A 16,842-nucleotide genomic window follows, 5' to 3' on the forward strand; every position below is an offset into this window, starting at 1 on the left:
GACTCAGACATGCAAATCCATAGGCAAGCGTGTGCGTGTTGCAACACGGATCAGGCTGCTCAGCCCAGGGACTTGGCTCCTCCTGTGAACAGCGTCAGGGAACAGGCTCATGAAAAACCTAAGTCTCCAAATATTTTATTTTGATCCACGAGCCTGGCAAGATCTTCTGTGAACATCCACTTGGTTGGGACTACATGGGCCTTGGAGGAAGAGGGGGGAGTGGTAGGAAGTCAGAGACAGACTTGAGCTTGGGCTTGGGTTTGGGAGGACTTTCACTCTTTCTAAGTAAACATAGAAGCCTTGATGTTTAAGGACAAAAAGCTTTTCTACTTGTGGTTCTTGGTTTGTGTGTTTGAGCAAAGGTTTCTTGGACATCTGCCAGCCTGACTGAAGAACTGGGGATCAGTAACAAGGTGAATGCATCCCACTTGGTACAGATCAGAGCAGGGCAAGAGGTAGCAGCTGGTAAGATGGGATGGAGCAAGACACATCCAATTTTGGCTACAAAACTTCAGAGAACAATAAAATGCCCCATCCCTGGAATTGTTCAAGGCCGGGTTGGATGGGGCTTGGAGGAACCTGGGATAGTGGAAGGTGTACCCGCCCATGGCAGGGGGTGGAATGAGATGAGCTTTAAAGTCCCTTCCAAAGCAAACAAGTCTGTAATTCTGTGATTCTTTGAGTGATAACTAGAGAGACATTGCTCAGCTTATCACCCAGAACATCACCTGTGTGGGACATTGTCTCAAGACAGCCTTGTTTGCTCAAGTGCCAGTCTGTGCATGACACTGGTGGCTGGTGTTGGTGACTGTTGGGACAGCCCCTGGTACCTGTAGTGCCCTGCAATAACTCTGAGCAGAGCACCTTTGGATCCAGGCTGTCAGCACAGGCACACAAAAATGGGAACTGGCTGTTCATACATCCAGGGGTTGGATGAACCAGAAATGGGATGTAAGAAAAGGGAAAGCAGCAGGCCAGAGTCTCTTTCCAGGGAAAATCCAGAAAAGTCCATGGATGTGAAGAGCTGAGACAGTGGGAACATGAAATCTGCCAACTGCCCTTCTGCCCTGAGATATGAAATCCAAAGGAGGTCCTGGTGGGAATGAGAGGCGAGCTCACGCCAGGGTAACAACGACTGCTGCCCGTCCACGTGGCTGCAATGGCCACATTGCAAACCAGTGAAGTCACAGCTCCACAGAGACACAGAATGGCCTGTGACATGGAAAATGCTGGGATCCCAGTACCCTCCAGCTGAGTGCATTTTGTGATTGTTGACCTCACAGAGGGAAGCCCAGGCTGAGGAAATAAGCTCGTTTATTCCATGTGTCCATAAGAAATGCTGGTTACTTCTGCTGAATTAGGCTGCTTTCCTTCCTGTCCAGAGTAGAGTGAAGCCCAGAGACATGCCCAGAATCCAAGCCTCAGCTATGGCTCCATGGAATGGATTATTTATTTCTGTAGCTGAACACTGATACATCACTGATACAGAGACATTTGGATGAGCCTCAAACCCTCTCCCTTTATTCTTCTTTCCTCACTTTTTTTAGTTGTACAGGACAGCAGCAATAGGTGAATGATTTTTTTTTTATTTGGGAAACCCTCTTGGCAGACACACTCAGCAGGGTGGATTCAAGTAACCTCTCATTCCATACTCCATGTTGGACATTTCTGTAGCTGTCTCATACATGGAAGAAAAATCTTTGTTTCCTGTCAGCCTTGGAGTTTGTACATTTGCATCCTCCCAAATCCAAAGAGAAGCAAGGAAAAGCTTGAAGAGGTAAGGGGATGGACAGTGATTCCACAGTAGCATGACCACACCATCATCTCTCCAGCTAAAGCTTCCATCTCCACCCAGGCTGCTTCAGCTGCTTCTACTCACAAGAACCTCTGGGGACAAGGTCTTGTTTTCCCTGGCTGGTCACCTGTTGGACAGCCACATCCTGTCTAATGACTCAGCTGTGAGTTGCTCAAAATTATGTTTCCCTATCTGACCCCACCAAGGTTTCATAGAAGAACAGTCTGATTTGTGTTAGAATGGACTGAAAACTCATTCCATTCCATGCACTGCTGTGGGCAGGTACAGCTTCTACTATTCCAGGTTCCTCCAAATCCTGTCCAACCTTGCCTTGGACACTTCCAGGGATGGGGCAGCCACAGCTTCTCCCAGCAACCAGGGTCTGCCCACCCTCACAGGGAAGGATTTCTTCCTAATGTTCCTTTCAGTCATTCCAGGAAGCCCCAGGCCATGCTCAAACCAGACTTTGGTTCAAAGGAGAAAGGTGAAAATACAGATATTAGAACTTTAGCTATCAAGATCTCCAGCCATACTGGGACTTGATGGCAGTGTCCATCATAGCAGCGCTCCCTGTCCCAGCTTCTGTCACTATCCCAGTGGATGCAGCTGTTGCTGCTTTAGTGGGGATCACGACTTTCACTTAATATGGTTGGGATTTTGTGGAGTTGGGCACCTAAACCTCACAAAGCTCCAAAGCACTTCAAGTCCCTGATGCAGGTGAGCTGCTGGAAATGCCCATGGGAGGCAGCGCTGCAGCCATGCTGTGCTGGGAGAAGGGGCTGGGTGGTGCTGCCTCAGGCCTGGCAGTGAGTGCTGTCCCTGGCAGGAAGCCGTTTGTCTGCAGGCAAGGAAACAAGGAGGTTTTGGAGACGGCAATCCCATGCAGCTTCTCACTGCTTTTCCCAGCTACTGATCCAAGAGCGCCTGTGTTTACTTCCAGCCTTCCTCTCTGCTCCGCTGCCAAGCAGCCTCGCTGACCGGACACAAAGTGCTCCACCAGGAAACGCGCTGGGCTGCATCAGATAAAAAGGCCATTGCACAGAGACACTCTGGTGGCATTAACCCTGCTCCACCGGGTCCCAGGACTGTGGCAGCACAGCCAGCCCTGCTCATTGCCTGGTCTCTGTTCCCACAGTAAAAGTTGTTGTCCCTGGGGCTGATTCCAGCTGCTGTCACACTCCTCAGTGTGACAGCAGCTGGAATCCTGCCCGTGTGGCACTGAGATGCTTGCAGGGAGGGAGCATGGCCTGCCACGTGTGCTGTGGCTCTGGATTCAGACCCGTGTGCCAGCTTCAGTGCTTCTGTCACAGCAGGGTGACAGGGAACATGGGAGATAGTGGTGCTGTGCCTGTGGGAACTGCAGGGCATGCAGACCGACTTCACCAGGGTCTTTGGCCACTGGTCTGAGAATGCTTTCAAGGAGCAAATGAGGTGGGACTGCCCCACAGGTGACGGTGGCTCACAAGAAACAGGCCACGGATTGATGGGCTCCGGCTCAGCAGCTCCTCTGCCAAAAGCAGAGGCAGTGCTGCCTCCTTGGTCTGTCTGGGCACGGCAACACACTGGGCATGGCTGCAGGCACCCACTGCCAGGACCTTCCCCCAAAGGCATCACCCTCAGGAGCACCAGGAGAGGAAGCAGGCTCAGAGCACCAGGACTGCCTCTGGCACAGCTTCTCCTCTCAATCTGTCTGTGTCCTGTCCCATTTCCTGACTCCAAAGCCATCACTCTCCCAGGCCCATGTGCTCTCTGCAGCTCACTGTCCATGAGGGCATCATCACCTGTGGGATCTTGGACTCCAGCTGGCTGGAGAGGGGAGGTAGGGAAGCAAATAGCAATTAAAGAAAAAATGCATGTAACTGTCAGAAAATGTTTCTTCTGCAATTCTCTGCAGAAATTGTAGCAGCATGGGATCATTAAAGTTGGAAAAGCCCCCAGAGATCATGAGCCCAGCCACTAAACCAGCACTGCCAAGGTGCATGTGCCCACGTCCACAAATTTTTCAAGCAATTCCAGGTGTGTTGGATCCACCCCCTGCCCTAGGCAGCCTGTTCCAATGCCTGACCATTCTTTCTGTGAAGAAACTTTTCCTAATATCTGATCTAAACCTCCCCTGGTTCAACTTGAGGTGTTTCCTCTTGTCCCTTTGCTTGCTACGTGGGAGAAGACACCAACTCCATTTGGCTACACCTCCTGTCAGGCAGTGGTAGAGATGCAGGTGAGAAATAACCCCATGAGTAAGGTTACACAGAAGTGACAGTTTAATAGAGCTTGGAAAGAAATCTCTGAGCAATCCCTTCTCCCCACCTAATTCACCATCTTTATTTAGTTATCCCAAATGTTCCAGGATAATATATAAGATATGTATGTATTTTTATATATATATATAGAATATATATAACTGTCACTTCAGTGTAACCTTACTTCCTTGACCTGCAATTATCATGTCTCCTTTTCCCTGCTGAGGCCTTTTTCTCCCTGGTCCCAGCATGGTGGTGATCAGAAGGCAAATGGAGAGGAGAAAACCTGTGCTCTTCCTCAGCTCCATCTCCAAACCAAACTCCATCTGCAGTGAGAAACTCCAATGTTTCCATGATGCAAGAAAGCAAACCTGAATTCCCAGTGAAGAATCTGGTGGAGTCACAGCTGGCTGAGAAGGAAGTGACAAGCAGCCACCAATAACTCCTTCTGGCCATGTCTGCCCATGTTCAGATGCACTTTGCCTTCCCTGTGTTTCAAGCAGGATGAAGGGTATTTTCCAGTGCTCTCCCATCACACAGGGTCCTATTGCTGTACTGACTGGCTGGGTCAGCAGTTCATCTCAGACTGCTCTCAATTGCATTAAACCAGTGCATCCAAACCACAAATACTGCCCAGGCTTGAGGACTGGAGCAGGACAAGGGCTATCATCAGCATTTGGCTGCCAAAATCAAGGGCTGAGCTGCAGCCCCAGTCACCCCACCTGCCTCCTTGGCTTAAAGCAAGCTGTACCCAGGCTCTGCAGATTCACTTCATCCCAGTGAGCAGCAGAATTACTGATGTGGCAGAACTTCTGCACACCAACACCTGTCCGGGCAGAGGCAGGAGGCTCCCTTTTCTTGAAGCATACTTGAAAAAAAATCTATTTAACAGCTTTGCCACACTTTAGTCCGACTGCTAGTTCTGCTCTGCTAATCCCTCCCAGTGCTCCTGCACACCAGGCTGTGTCTGCAGGGAAGGGATCCTGTGTTTGACATCCGTGTTATTGTGTCTTGCTTGCTCTCACGCTCACTGGCTTGGGGCCAGCAGCAGAAGGACGTAACCTTGAGCTGGGCTGGACCCTGCCGTTCCCAGCCACTGAAGTGGGACAGGGGCTGGAGCAGGAAAAACAAGGAGTCAGCTTTTCCCTTGCTTTGGGTGGTGATCCCCTGGCAGCACACACATTCCTGACTCGGTGCCAGGGTGGACAGTGGGCAGCCCCAGGGGAGGCAGCGCCGGCTCCTGGAGGCTCCGCTGCGGCCCGTAGGAAACCGCAGCTGCCGGCAAAGGGCGACAGGAGGCTCTGGCTCAGCTGGCCAGTGCAGCACACACGGACCCAGCCACGGGCACGGCCGCACAGAGCCAGCCCCGGAGTCCATAAGGAGCTGCATCTGGAACAGCTCAGCACCAGGTCTGCTCTGGGGTTGCAGCTTTGCATTTCTCCCAGTCCCCACCCTGCTCTGAGGCTGCGGCTGCAGCTCCAGCAGCAGGGACCAAAGGGTCCAGCCCATACCTCACGAATGTGCATTTCCTCTCCAAGCTCCCTCCAAGCCCTCCTGCTTGTTGCCCCATCACCCTCACAACTGGGGGATGCTGAGAAGTTATGGGATATAAAATCATGGAATCATCATGGAAGAAACATCTGAGATCATCAAGTCCAACTGTTCCCCAGCACAGCCAAGCCCACTAACCGAAACTGCCACATCCACCCTGGATGGTGACTCCGCCAGTAACTCTGAGCAAGCTGTTCCAGGGCTCGACAGCTCTTTGCATGAAGAATTTTTTTCCTAAATACTGGTCAGGGCATGCTCTGGGAACAAATGTCTGGCCTCAAATGGGGCAAGAGTTCTTTGACAATCAAAAAAAAGCAATGCCGAGGCCGTACATGACTTCCAAAAATTGTAGCAAGGTCTGCTAGGGTTTAAGGTCTGTAACTGCTGATGGCTCTGCTGCAGCAAGACCATCTTTGGCCATATTGACCATCTTCTTGACCATATTCTCTGTAATTCTTGGGCAACAGTTTTAAACTGAAGGAGGGTTGATTTAGATTACTTGTAAAGAGGAAGTTTTTACAATGAGGGTGGTGAGGCCCTGGCACAGGCTGGACAAAGAAGCTGTGGCTGCTCCATCCCTGGAATTGTCCAAGACCAGCTTGGATGGGGCTTGGAGCAATGTGGTCTAATGCCTGTGGAGGAGGGTTGGAACAAGATGACCTTCCAACCTTTAAACCTTCCAAATCAAACCAGTCTGAGATTTGACGATTCTCAAGACAGGAGGTACAACCTGTTCCTGAGCAGGCACAACATCCACGTACCATGCTCCAGAGATAGATCTGCAAGAAACTGCACAATATCTCATCCATTTTTTACAGGATTGGCTTCACAGAGATGGTCCTGACTGGCTCCAGGTCAGGCATGCCCAGCTCTGCTGGCCAAGGTTGGGGAAGCAGCAAACATCATCCATTCCTCACTTGGTACCATGGCACGAGGGAGGGAGCCTAGGCAGGACAGGGACCCTGAGCAGGGCAGGGACCCTGGGCAGGGCAGGGACCCTGAGCAGGGCAGGGATCCCAGGCAAGCTTTGGCTCTTGGCTCAGGGCTGCCCCTGGAAAATTTCCCCGCTTCACTTGGCTCAGTTCGGTTCCGCTCACCCGGAAGGGCTTGGGAATGGGGACGCAGGGTCTCGGCAGCAGCCATCAGGGAAGGAAGCACCAGGCCTGGGACACTTGCAGATGAGACAGGAAGGGATTACACATATCCCACCGCTCCAAACATGCGTCCCCCTTGAACAAAGCCGTTCCTGCCTCTGTGTGCAGCCGGGGCTGGGAACAGGCTCCCAGCTGCTCTGGGAACACTGTGGATCACTTTCCCACTGTCAGCACCTGCTTAGAGGTTAGTTCCTACGACCTTCAGTGTAACGCCGTATCACGGTTTTACTGCCCTGAGAAAGAGATGGGGATGATAAACCAGGGCGAAGCCGAGCGTCCCTCCCCCGATGCCTGCAGCCGCCGCGGCTCTCGGGGCGCCGGGCCTGCCCCTCGAGCCGAGTCCCCTGAGGGCGGCCTGCCTGCACTCTCTCCCACCAAACTGCAGACCAGGCAGGAATAATATGGACACATATTTTTAGCAGCAGCAAATTATTTCTCTTACAGAAGGAATATTTCCATGCTGGGCTTTTTCCCTTCCCTTATCACAGATTGTATATTTAGAGCGTGAGAACTCTACCTCGCACAAGCAGCCGCTGCCAAGCCCCGTGCTCGGGCAGGGAGCCACTGCTGCCTCTCAGACCTGCCCCTTTCTGGGACCAAACCCCCCATCTTCGCTTGGCAAGTGGGACCTGCCAAAGGGAGAGCTCAGTTTGGGATATTGTGTGAAAAGAAAGGGAAAAGGCACTCCAGAGAGTTATCAATCAGCACGTTTGTGAAGTCATGGCTGCAGAGCTGTAGGAAACACGGGGCAGACCGTAAGCCCTGACACAGCCACCAACAGCAGCTCAGGCTTCACCACTTTCCCTCTGGCTGCAGGTGCACAAGGGATCCCCAGGGAAAGCTGAACAGTTGGGAACATCCCCAGGGCCGTCTGGCTGCTAAAACACACTGCACTTGCCAGCAGAATGTCTCACCCAAAGAGTGGCTTTACAGCCTGCCCCACACAGAGCCTGTGAATGAAAGGCCATGGGTGCTCAGAGCCCCCTTCCTACCGTGGGTGCACGGGCCAGGTTAAATGCAGTGGGGTGACAAACCATAGCACCTTCTGCTTTCCCATCCTCTGGCATGCTGGAGGCTGGGTAGCCCTGCTCTACTACCTGCCTCACTACCTGCTTCCCTTCTGCTTCCCTGCCCACTTCCCTGCCTGCCTGGCCCTGCTGGGAGCTGCTGTCTGGCAAGGAAGGCACAGCCAGCTGGCAGCCCTGGACTGCAGCTATGGAGGTTTCTCATTCCTAGAGAGGAGGCTGATTTCACAGCCTGACCGTGGCAAACATCTCTGCGATTTTTGGAGTTTGTCATGGATGAGCTGTTAGGCACTGCTGGATCCACACGCCCTGCTCTGAGAGGGACTGAGACAGAATAGCTCCTCGTGGTTGATGGACCCAACCTCTCCCCATGGCCCCTCTAAGGCAGATTTAACGCATTTCAAACAAAAATGCATCAAATGCTGTATTTCCACACCGAACATGGGGATTTCATGGTCTGGGTGACTTTCATGACATCGAGATTGATACGGACTCTTAATCATAGGTAACAGTTGCTGGATGCAGCCCCAGGATGAGGACTGGGCATCTTGGAAGCCTGCCTGGATTTGCCCCTTTCAGCCTGGCCCTGTTTATTTTCTTCACATCTCTGCTTGGGCATCACTTTCCCAATGAGAACGACAAGTTGAGTCATCAGGCTTCTTGCAAATCATAGCCCTGTGCCTTCTCAACTGCCCGGCATAACTCCAACAGCAGCATGGGAATGGAAACAGCATTCATCCCTCACAGGCAGGGGCTGTGATGTGGAGGCAAAACCTGCATTGAGCAGCACATGCAGTGACCCAGGCACGTTTCAGTCATTTCAGACAAGGAGTGACACCCACCCAGTAAAGACATCACCTGCCATCAGACACCCAGGGTCTTGTACCAGCCTGGGCATCTGCAGTGCAACACAGGATCTTAGAATCACAGCATCCTTATGGGAGAGCCAAACACACACAAAGCACTGCTCAATGGCTTTTCCCTTTGGCTCTCTCTCAGAGAGAGAGGCTCTCAGGAGAGCCCAGGGAATGAGGGATGGACAGAGATGGGCACTGCTGGCTTCTGAAAGCCTGAGGTTAAGTGGCAAGTAGGAGACTGGAAAGCATTTACACATTTCTTATGACCTGAATTTCCAAGAAAAGGGGCTTGGCAAGGACCAACAGGCTGAAACTCAAGCCCTGAGTTCATCTTGGAACCCAGGGATCTGGATGGTTTGGGCTCTCCTGAAGCAGCAAGTGGCCAGGCTGAGGCAGTGGGCAGGATGAGGGAGTCGTGGCTGGCAGAGCGGCCCAGGGCCAGGCAGGCATTTCAGGAGCCATAGAACCCAGCTACTCCTGCCTAAACACTTTCATCTAGAAAAATGCTTCACACAGGGGTAGGGAGAAGCAAAAAGTGATAGCCAAAAAACAGAAGGAAAAGCAGATGCATGTTTGGGACAGGGTTTGAATTGAAAACCCAGACAGTGGGAGTGTTAAAATGAGATTTCCAGTCAATGTCTTCCCTCCTGTGTGACCAGGAACAAAACATCCCATACTGGGAAACACACATCCACGCACATCTCCCTTGGATATTTCCAAACCTGCTTACTGCCCTTACTGCTTACACAGTCCCTGTGTGGAGGGAGGGTCCATTCCATTGGCACTGCTCTTCCCCTGTCATCTTCTTATTGTGGTGTTATCACCCCAAGGACATTTTAGGTGCTTGGGAAGGTAGTCACTGGGCATGTGCTCCAAGAGCCAGGAAGAGCAGCAAGTTTTTCCACAGGGGCCATGCCCTGTGGTGCTGTGGTCACTGAGAGGCATGAACTCAGGAGCTCTGAAACACCCAGAATTAAGCTTGGATGTTTCAGGTTAAGCCTGAAGGCTGGGTGAAATAAAAGAAATGTTTTCGCTGTTGAACTCGCCTGTGCAGGCAGAGCTGGTGTGAAAATCCCTGGTGTGAGGGTGAAGAGCCCAACCCATCCTGCTCCCCCTGGCAGTGACCTGTCCCCTGTAGGGCAGTGGCACTGAGAAGCAGCAGGGGCAGGCTGGGGGATGTGCTGAGGGAGCAGGATGAGGGCAGAGCTCCTGCAGGCTCTGTGCTGCAGCTGCAGCTGACAGCTGCAACAGGAACCAGATGGGCTGGACGGCAGGAGCAGAGCAGGAAGGATTTCCAGGATGAGAGGCCGAGAGAGAAGCAGGTTCTCTCATGAGATGAAAGAGCTGGGGAAGAGTCTGGGGAAGGTCTTCCCGTGATAACCATCACTGCAGGGCTGGGGTTACTCTGTGGCAGAGGACAGGGACGTGGAAGGAGGGGTCAAGTTCTCTGTGAAGAGTGTTCAGAAAGGATCAAGAGAGTGAATCAAGGTGTTAAGACACAGTCCCTGTACAAACAGTCCCTGGCACATTGGGGGTGAGTACCTGCTGTGCTCCAGCCTGCAGGAGCCTCCAGGCAGCACACAGGGGAGAGAAAAGCTTAATTCAACCTAAACCAGACAGGTGCAATCAGCAGCACCTTGCAGTGTGCCTGCGTCTGGTGTTCATTTATGCTGCACTTAGTTGCTCTGCAGACAATGACCTTTCCTTGCTCAGGATCTGTTGTTTCACTTATCCTGTGATGGCAGCAGTTTGATTGATGAATGTAAGGGTCATATCCAGCAGTTCACTCTGGATTTTCCCTGCTGCACCACAAGATCCTTGCTGACATGGAAGTTAGGAAAATCCCATGCAGTCTCCAGCACATGGGACCCCACAGGGCAGGCACCAAGGGACTATTCTCTTTCTGGAAGGATGAGAAACTCATTACCCCTGCAGATGGCCTGGCTCTTCTAAGCCTCTCGCCTCAAGTGCCAGCCCAGGAAAGGCCATGGGCTCTCTGAGATTACAGCTACTTGTTTATGAGGTTACATAAAACATTTATGGTGGGTGCATTAATAACACAGTGGCTTGTATTTATGGCTGGTGCATGCCCACTGCAGAGCAGGGTGACCCCCAGGCTTAGCTGCAGCCCGTGTGCTGGTTTTTGGATGGCTTCCATAGCATCAACAGCTGGGCTCTGCAGAGTGGCCAGGGGTAGTTCAGCTGTCATGTCTGTGCTCCAGCAGCCACCCACGGGCTTCCTCCAGCCCTGGGAGAATGAAGGGCTGCTCCCATCAGGATGGGGCTGCCATCACTGTAGGAGACAAGACCTCCAAGCCAGCATGGCTGTGGTTTCCCAGCTCTCTCCTCCTCCCTGCTGCACCCATTACCACCTGGCCTCCAGCACCTCACATCACAAAGGATCCCCTTTATGAGAGTACATGAAAGGTGTGATTGGCAAGGAGAGACATTTCCGGAGACAAGGAGCAGGCTGCCTGTCTGGGAGCAGGGAGGGGTGGCAGCAGGAATCCCTGAGCACAGGGCAGGGTGTCCACATGTCCCACTGCCCTCAGGAAGGAGGAACAACACAACAATAGGAAAAGAGAATGCTCAGACAAAAGATAAACAGACCAGCGAGATGGTAAAGGCAGAAGTTGCTAATTAACATCAAATTGCTTCGGAAAGGACTCCAAGTGGAGTGCTCCCTCTGCAAGGAGAGTAGGCAGGGCTGTTCCAGCACATCTGCTGCTGCACTACAGCTCCTGGGGCTGTTTTCCTCTCAGGAAGCCTGAGCTGTCCTGGGTGTGAAAGCAGGAGTCAGCAATCTGAAAAGGAGCAGCACTCGCTCTTCCCTCATACCAAACCTTGTTTGGGTCCAACAAGGACAGGAGCCTTTGGTGCCCCCCAGCAGAGACCCTCTCCCTGCGCTCCCCCGGCACCACGCGGGGCACTGGCAGGAGCTGTGTCCAGCTGAGCTTCCTCAGGGCAGCAGCATTGCTAAACCCAGCACAGCCCAGTCCAGAATCCAGCCCTCGCCCCCGTGGAGTGCGTTTCATACTCTGGGATTGATTGGGAGATTTGCTGAAGGGGATGAAGCCCCCTTCTCTCAGGCCAAGGAAATAAATGAGGGAGAAGAATGAAAGTGATTGCTCAAACCCAAGGGCCAGTCAGGAACAATCTGGGCTCCTTGGAGCAGGAAATGGCACTCACTGAACATCTGGGTGCATGTCAGGAAGGATTAGGAGCCTGTCAGGGTTAGACATCAGCTTTACAGGATGATTACATGTGACAGGGCTGCTGTGGGCTCTGGACACCAGAAGCCCCATTGCAGGCACTGCAGCCCCAGAGCAGCTGTCATTCTCCTGCAATGCACTCTTTCTTCTTTCTCCGCTAAAGGTCCTCAAAAACCAACAGCAACTGAGATGTCAGATTTGGCTGCAAACCAGGGCAGGTTTTCAAGTGCAGCATCTGGTGAAGCTCAGGGATGTGATCTCCCTCCTTGGCCTATGAGGTGCCAGGCTGCCTCTGCCACAGCCAGATCCAGCTGTGTCTGAGGGTTATGGGGTGATTGCCATCCTGCAATACTCAAGGACATCAGCTCTAATGCCTTTAACACTTTCTGGGTTTGTTGGTCTAGACACACAAACACCCTTGGGTTTGGTGCTGTCCCAATATTTTTGGAGGAAGAGGGTTTACAAATAAACCCTTCACCTGCAGACAGGTACCTGAGCCCTCACCTTTCACCATGTGAGATACAGGGCTGTAGGAAGGCAGCCAAATGCACTGGGACCCCAACACAACAAGGACGTGGAGCTGCTGGAGTGAGTCCAAAGGTGGTCATGGAGATGCTCCGAGGACTGGAGCCCCTCTACTCTGGAGCCAGGCTGGCACAGATGGGAGTGCTCACCTGGAGAACAGAAGGCTCCAGGGAGAGCTCAGAGCCCCTGCCAGGGCCTGAAGGGGCTCCAGGAGAGCTGGAGAGGGACTGGGGACAAGGCATGGAGGGACAGGCCACAGGGAATGGCTCCCACTGCCAGAGGGCAGGGATGGATGGGATATTGGGAATTAGGAATTGTTCCCTGGGAGGGTGGGCAGGCCCTGGCACAGGGTTCCCAGAGTAGCTGTGGCTGCCCCTGGATCCCTGGCAGTGCCCAAGGCCAGGCTGGATGGGGCTTGGAGCAGCCTGGGACAGTGGAAGATGTCCCTGTCCAAGGCAGAGGTCAGCACTGGATGGGCTTTGAGGTCCCTTCCAATTCAAAGCAGTATGGGACTCTATGATTACTTTATCATTATGTACTGGATTTTTTTTTTCAACATCATAACATTTGTGATGGGGGCTGGACACTGCCTGCAGAGGGGGTACAGTTTCTCACCCCTGATTTTCTTTGCAGTAGAAAGGTGTCTCAGAAAGTTCAACCCAGCTGATCTCCACTGCTGTGGTCTCCCTTCATGCTGTGTCACAGATGCTGCCCTTCCATTTTGTTTGTGGATTCCCTGGAAACTCCCAAATTCTTGTCTATAAACACATTGAGAGCAAGTACGTCCACATTATGGTAACAGCCTAATGCTTTCAACTTCTGGGCTTCAATCCTTCTGGCTGAGCTCATTGCTCACACTTAAGCAGTGCAGCATCTCACCTTCCCGGTGAGATGACATGGAGCCTCAGCAAATCCTGAAGAGTTGTGGTGGACTCAAAAGTATTTTATCACAGTCTAAAATCCCGCTAAACAAATATTTTTTGTATACTTTCTATATGTAAGAACATATAGACTGATTTCAGTGCAGAATCAGACACCTGGACCTTCTCACCAAGGTAAAGGGCCCTCTTTTCTACCTCTTACCCAAACATCTTAAAGTACTGAGTGGGTCACAGAAGCTCTCCCAAAACCTGGTGGAGAGAGACAAGGACCTGTAGCAGGTCACTTCATCCCCCTGTGCCTCAGAGCTCCTCTGATTGTGAGGAGTCCAAACCTTGGGGACATAAATGTCACCACAAGGATCCTCAATGGAAAAGGCAGCCTCTGCACTTGCTTCAAAAGGATCTCAGTTGAACTCCAAGAAACATTTCATGTAAGCACTCACAGCCCTTTTCCTATTCAGATCAAACTCACATCAATCCTATGTCAATCCAGAGATGCCCTGAGGTCCTTTCTCACCTCTGCTGTTAAGAGATTCCAACTTTTAGTTGTTCAAGCTTTTGAGGAAAAATACACCGAGGTCACCAGCAAAACAAGCAAATGTTTTACACCTTTATGTGAGCTGAACTATGTTGCTGGGATGGGGCACCCTCCTGGGATGACTGCAGCCAGGAGTAGCCGTGCTTGGCTGGTGCAGCAGTGCCAGGAGTCTGCCATGGGCAATAAGAGCCCTTGGTCTCATCTGCCAGCTCACAGTGCTGAGGTACCTGGTGTGACACAACACAGCAACCCTAGGGGAAGTCTACAGAAGGTCAGTAAAGTGATAGATAATGGAAAAAATACCCAACTCTAGAGAAGTAACAGATGGGGAACTGGCTGTCCCACCTGGCAAACAAAGCTTGGACACTTTCAGGGACTCTGGAGCGCGATCTGCCCATAAAAGGGCCCTGGCTGAACCCCCTGAATGTTCTGATTTATATAAACATAGAAGCTATCAAAAGCTCATCAAATTTTAAATGCTGTAAAAGTATTTTAAAGCTTTCTGTGATAGTTTAAACTCTGCCCAGGAAACACTCACTGTCTGAGCCAACCTGCTCTCTCCTGTCCCACCCTGAGACCAGAGTGTCCCATCTGCCTCTCCCACTGAGGAGATCCCACTCACAAGCCCACTCTTAGCAATGCAGGGGCCAGCACATGAATTTAAGGATGTACTGAGGCCTCCCTGTCCTAGGGAGGCCATCTCCTGGGGTATAACACACTCTGCTGAAACATTATCCAGCACTAGATCATCTTCCAGTTAAAAAAAAAAGCATTAAGAAAATAAGGAAGCATCCCACTATCTGTCATAAAACAATAATTCATTGTGCAATGGAAGGTTGAAGCTTGGGTAAATGACTTGGGTATGTGACAACTATGGAAGAGAAAAGTTTGGATGTGAACAGTCCCACTGGCTGAGAACATTCTCACGCCTGAGCAGGGATAGGAATGAGGCTCAGCACAGCACACAACTGCCATCACTGCTTTGCTTCCTAAACTTCACTTTCTTTTGTTTGGAAAAACAGCCACAAAATTAAAGCAAGCAAATAAAACAAACAAACCATCCTTATCTTAGGAAAATCCCAACGTCACGCTGAAGGGAGATAAGAAATGGTGGAGCAGTTATTGTCCTGCTGTCAATGGGAGCCGTAAGTGTTACACAGCAAGAAAAACAAACACTCCCTGTCGGATGGGAGAAAATGTTTCTTCTCAGTTGGAGAAAGAAAAACACAAAGCGGCTCAACTGCATCCCCAAAATTGTGCAATTTACTTTGCATATTTGGCAGCAAAAGTAGAAGAAGCAGTTTATAATCCAGGGTTTTTATGCAAATGACAGGTTCTTGGTTCTTGAAGGAGCCACTTCATTTTGGTATGCTTTTTTAATTAACATTCTCACAGTACATTAGAATTAAAGGAACACCACCAGCAGAAAACTCACTGAGTGAGCGTTTTCAGGGCCTGGTGCCCGAGCAATCCCTGGACTGGTTGTAATTGAGGCACATCAGGGAACCATCAACTGCCTGGATTGTTTGGGGTTTATATGGATAGCTGCAGCATTTTCTGTTCAGCAAATTTCCCCATGTGCCTTGGCCAGGTAGTTCTCCCTTCCCAGACAGGACGGAGGAGCAGGAGACAAGGACCAGGCAGAAATCCATGATCCATCAGAAGGCTGTTGATGTGCAGTACCTGGGGTTTGCATTTCTTTAGCATTTCACTAGAAAGATTTGAATTACTGTACATTTAATTATTTTTGAATGTTAATCCAAACCATAATAAGGTGGAAACTATGTATAAATCAACCTGAAAAGTTCCTTTTTCTGCCACAAGAGTTGGTTCAGTGCTTCAAGATATGGAACAGCTGGTGTGGAACACATATAGAGAGACTGAAAAGGGCACTGCCTGCCTGCAAAAACAGTTCAGAATTGGTGAGAGCATCCCAAAGAAGGTAATTTTCCAGGAAGACCCATATGAGGCAGCTCCCTAGGTAGCAAAGGGAACCAACTCCACTGGCTCCAGAAAGCAAAGGAAAAAAAAAAACAACGAGGGAAGTGAAACTGTGACAATTTTTAAGTTCTGGGGACAGAGTCCTATGACTGGGCACAGTCCTGTGTCACATGAAAGGTGTGGGAAAGTGCTGAAGCGTTGGTTACACTCACATTTCTGGCTTCAAAAATAGCCTGAGAACCAAACCATGACTTCAGAGCCAGGCAGCTCCCAGGGGAAGGCTGCCAGGAGGGGCCGAGCCCCCGGACACCCACACCTGGCCAGGGCACTGGGACCCTCCCTCCCTCCCTCTCTGCTGTGCCAGGGGACAGCCCCAAGTGCCCTGGACTCCAGCCCTGCCAGTGCCCTGGGACTCCAGCCCCGAGTGCCCTGGACTCCAGCCCCGAGTGCCCTGGGACTCCAGCCCTGCTGAATGCCCTGGGACTCCAGCCCCAAGTGCCCTGGGACTCCAGCCCTGCCAGTGCCCTGGGACTCCAGCCCTGCCAGTGCCCTGGGACTCCAGCCCCAAGTGCCCTGGGACTCCAGCCCCGAGTGCCCTGGGACTCCAGCCCCAAGTGCCCTGGGACTCCAGCCCTGCTGAATGCCCTGGGACTCCAGCCCCAAGTGCCCTGGGACTCCAGCCCTGCTGAATGCCCTGGGACTCCAGCCCCGAGTGCCCTGGGACTCCAGCCCTGCTGAATGCCCTGGGACTCCAGTCCCGAGTGCCCTGGGACTCCAGCCCTGCTGAATGCCCTGGGACTCCAGCCCTGCTGAATGCCCTGGGACTCCAGCCCCAAGTGCCCTGGGACTCCAGCCCTGCCAGTGCCCTGGGACTCCAGCCCTGCCAGTGCCCTGGGACTCCAGCCCCGAGTGCCCTGGGACTCCAGTCCCGAGTGCCCTGGGACTCCAGCCCCGAGTGCCCTGGGACTCCAGTCCCGAGTGCCCTGGGACTCCAGCCCTGCCAGTGCCCTGGGACTCCAGCCCCGGAGTGCCCTGGGACTCCAGCCCTGCTGAATGCCCTGGGACTCCAGCCCCAAGTGCCCTGGGACTCCAGCCCTGCCGAGTGCCCTGGGACTCCAGCCCC

The 16,842-nt window shown here is 52.1% G+C and overlaps 1 protein-coding gene and 1 long non-coding RNA gene across 21 annotated transcripts in view; one reads left to right on the top strand and one right to left on the bottom strand.

Annotated features, from left to right (window-relative positions):
- Positions 1 to 16,842, bottom strand: part of EXD3 (exonuclease 3'-5' domain containing 3) — a 254,263-nt gene that overhangs the window by 63,887 nt on the left and 173,534 nt on the right. The window lies entirely within an intron of this gene.
- Positions 1,336 to 2,279, top strand: LOC135283285 (uncharacterized). Its single transcript, XR_010349128.1, has 3 exons — positions 1,336 to 1,569; positions 1,675 to 1,777; positions 1,856 to 2,279. It is a non-coding gene; the product is annotated as an uncharacterized LOC135283285 (long non-coding RNA).

The sequence above is a fragment of the Passer domesticus genome, chromosome 18 (assembly GCF_036417665.1).
Source record: "Passer domesticus isolate bPasDom1 chromosome 18, bPasDom1.hap1, whole genome shotgun sequence".
In the NCBI taxonomy this organism is placed as follows: Eukaryota; Metazoa; Chordata; class Aves; order Passeriformes; family Passeridae; genus Passer; species Passer domesticus.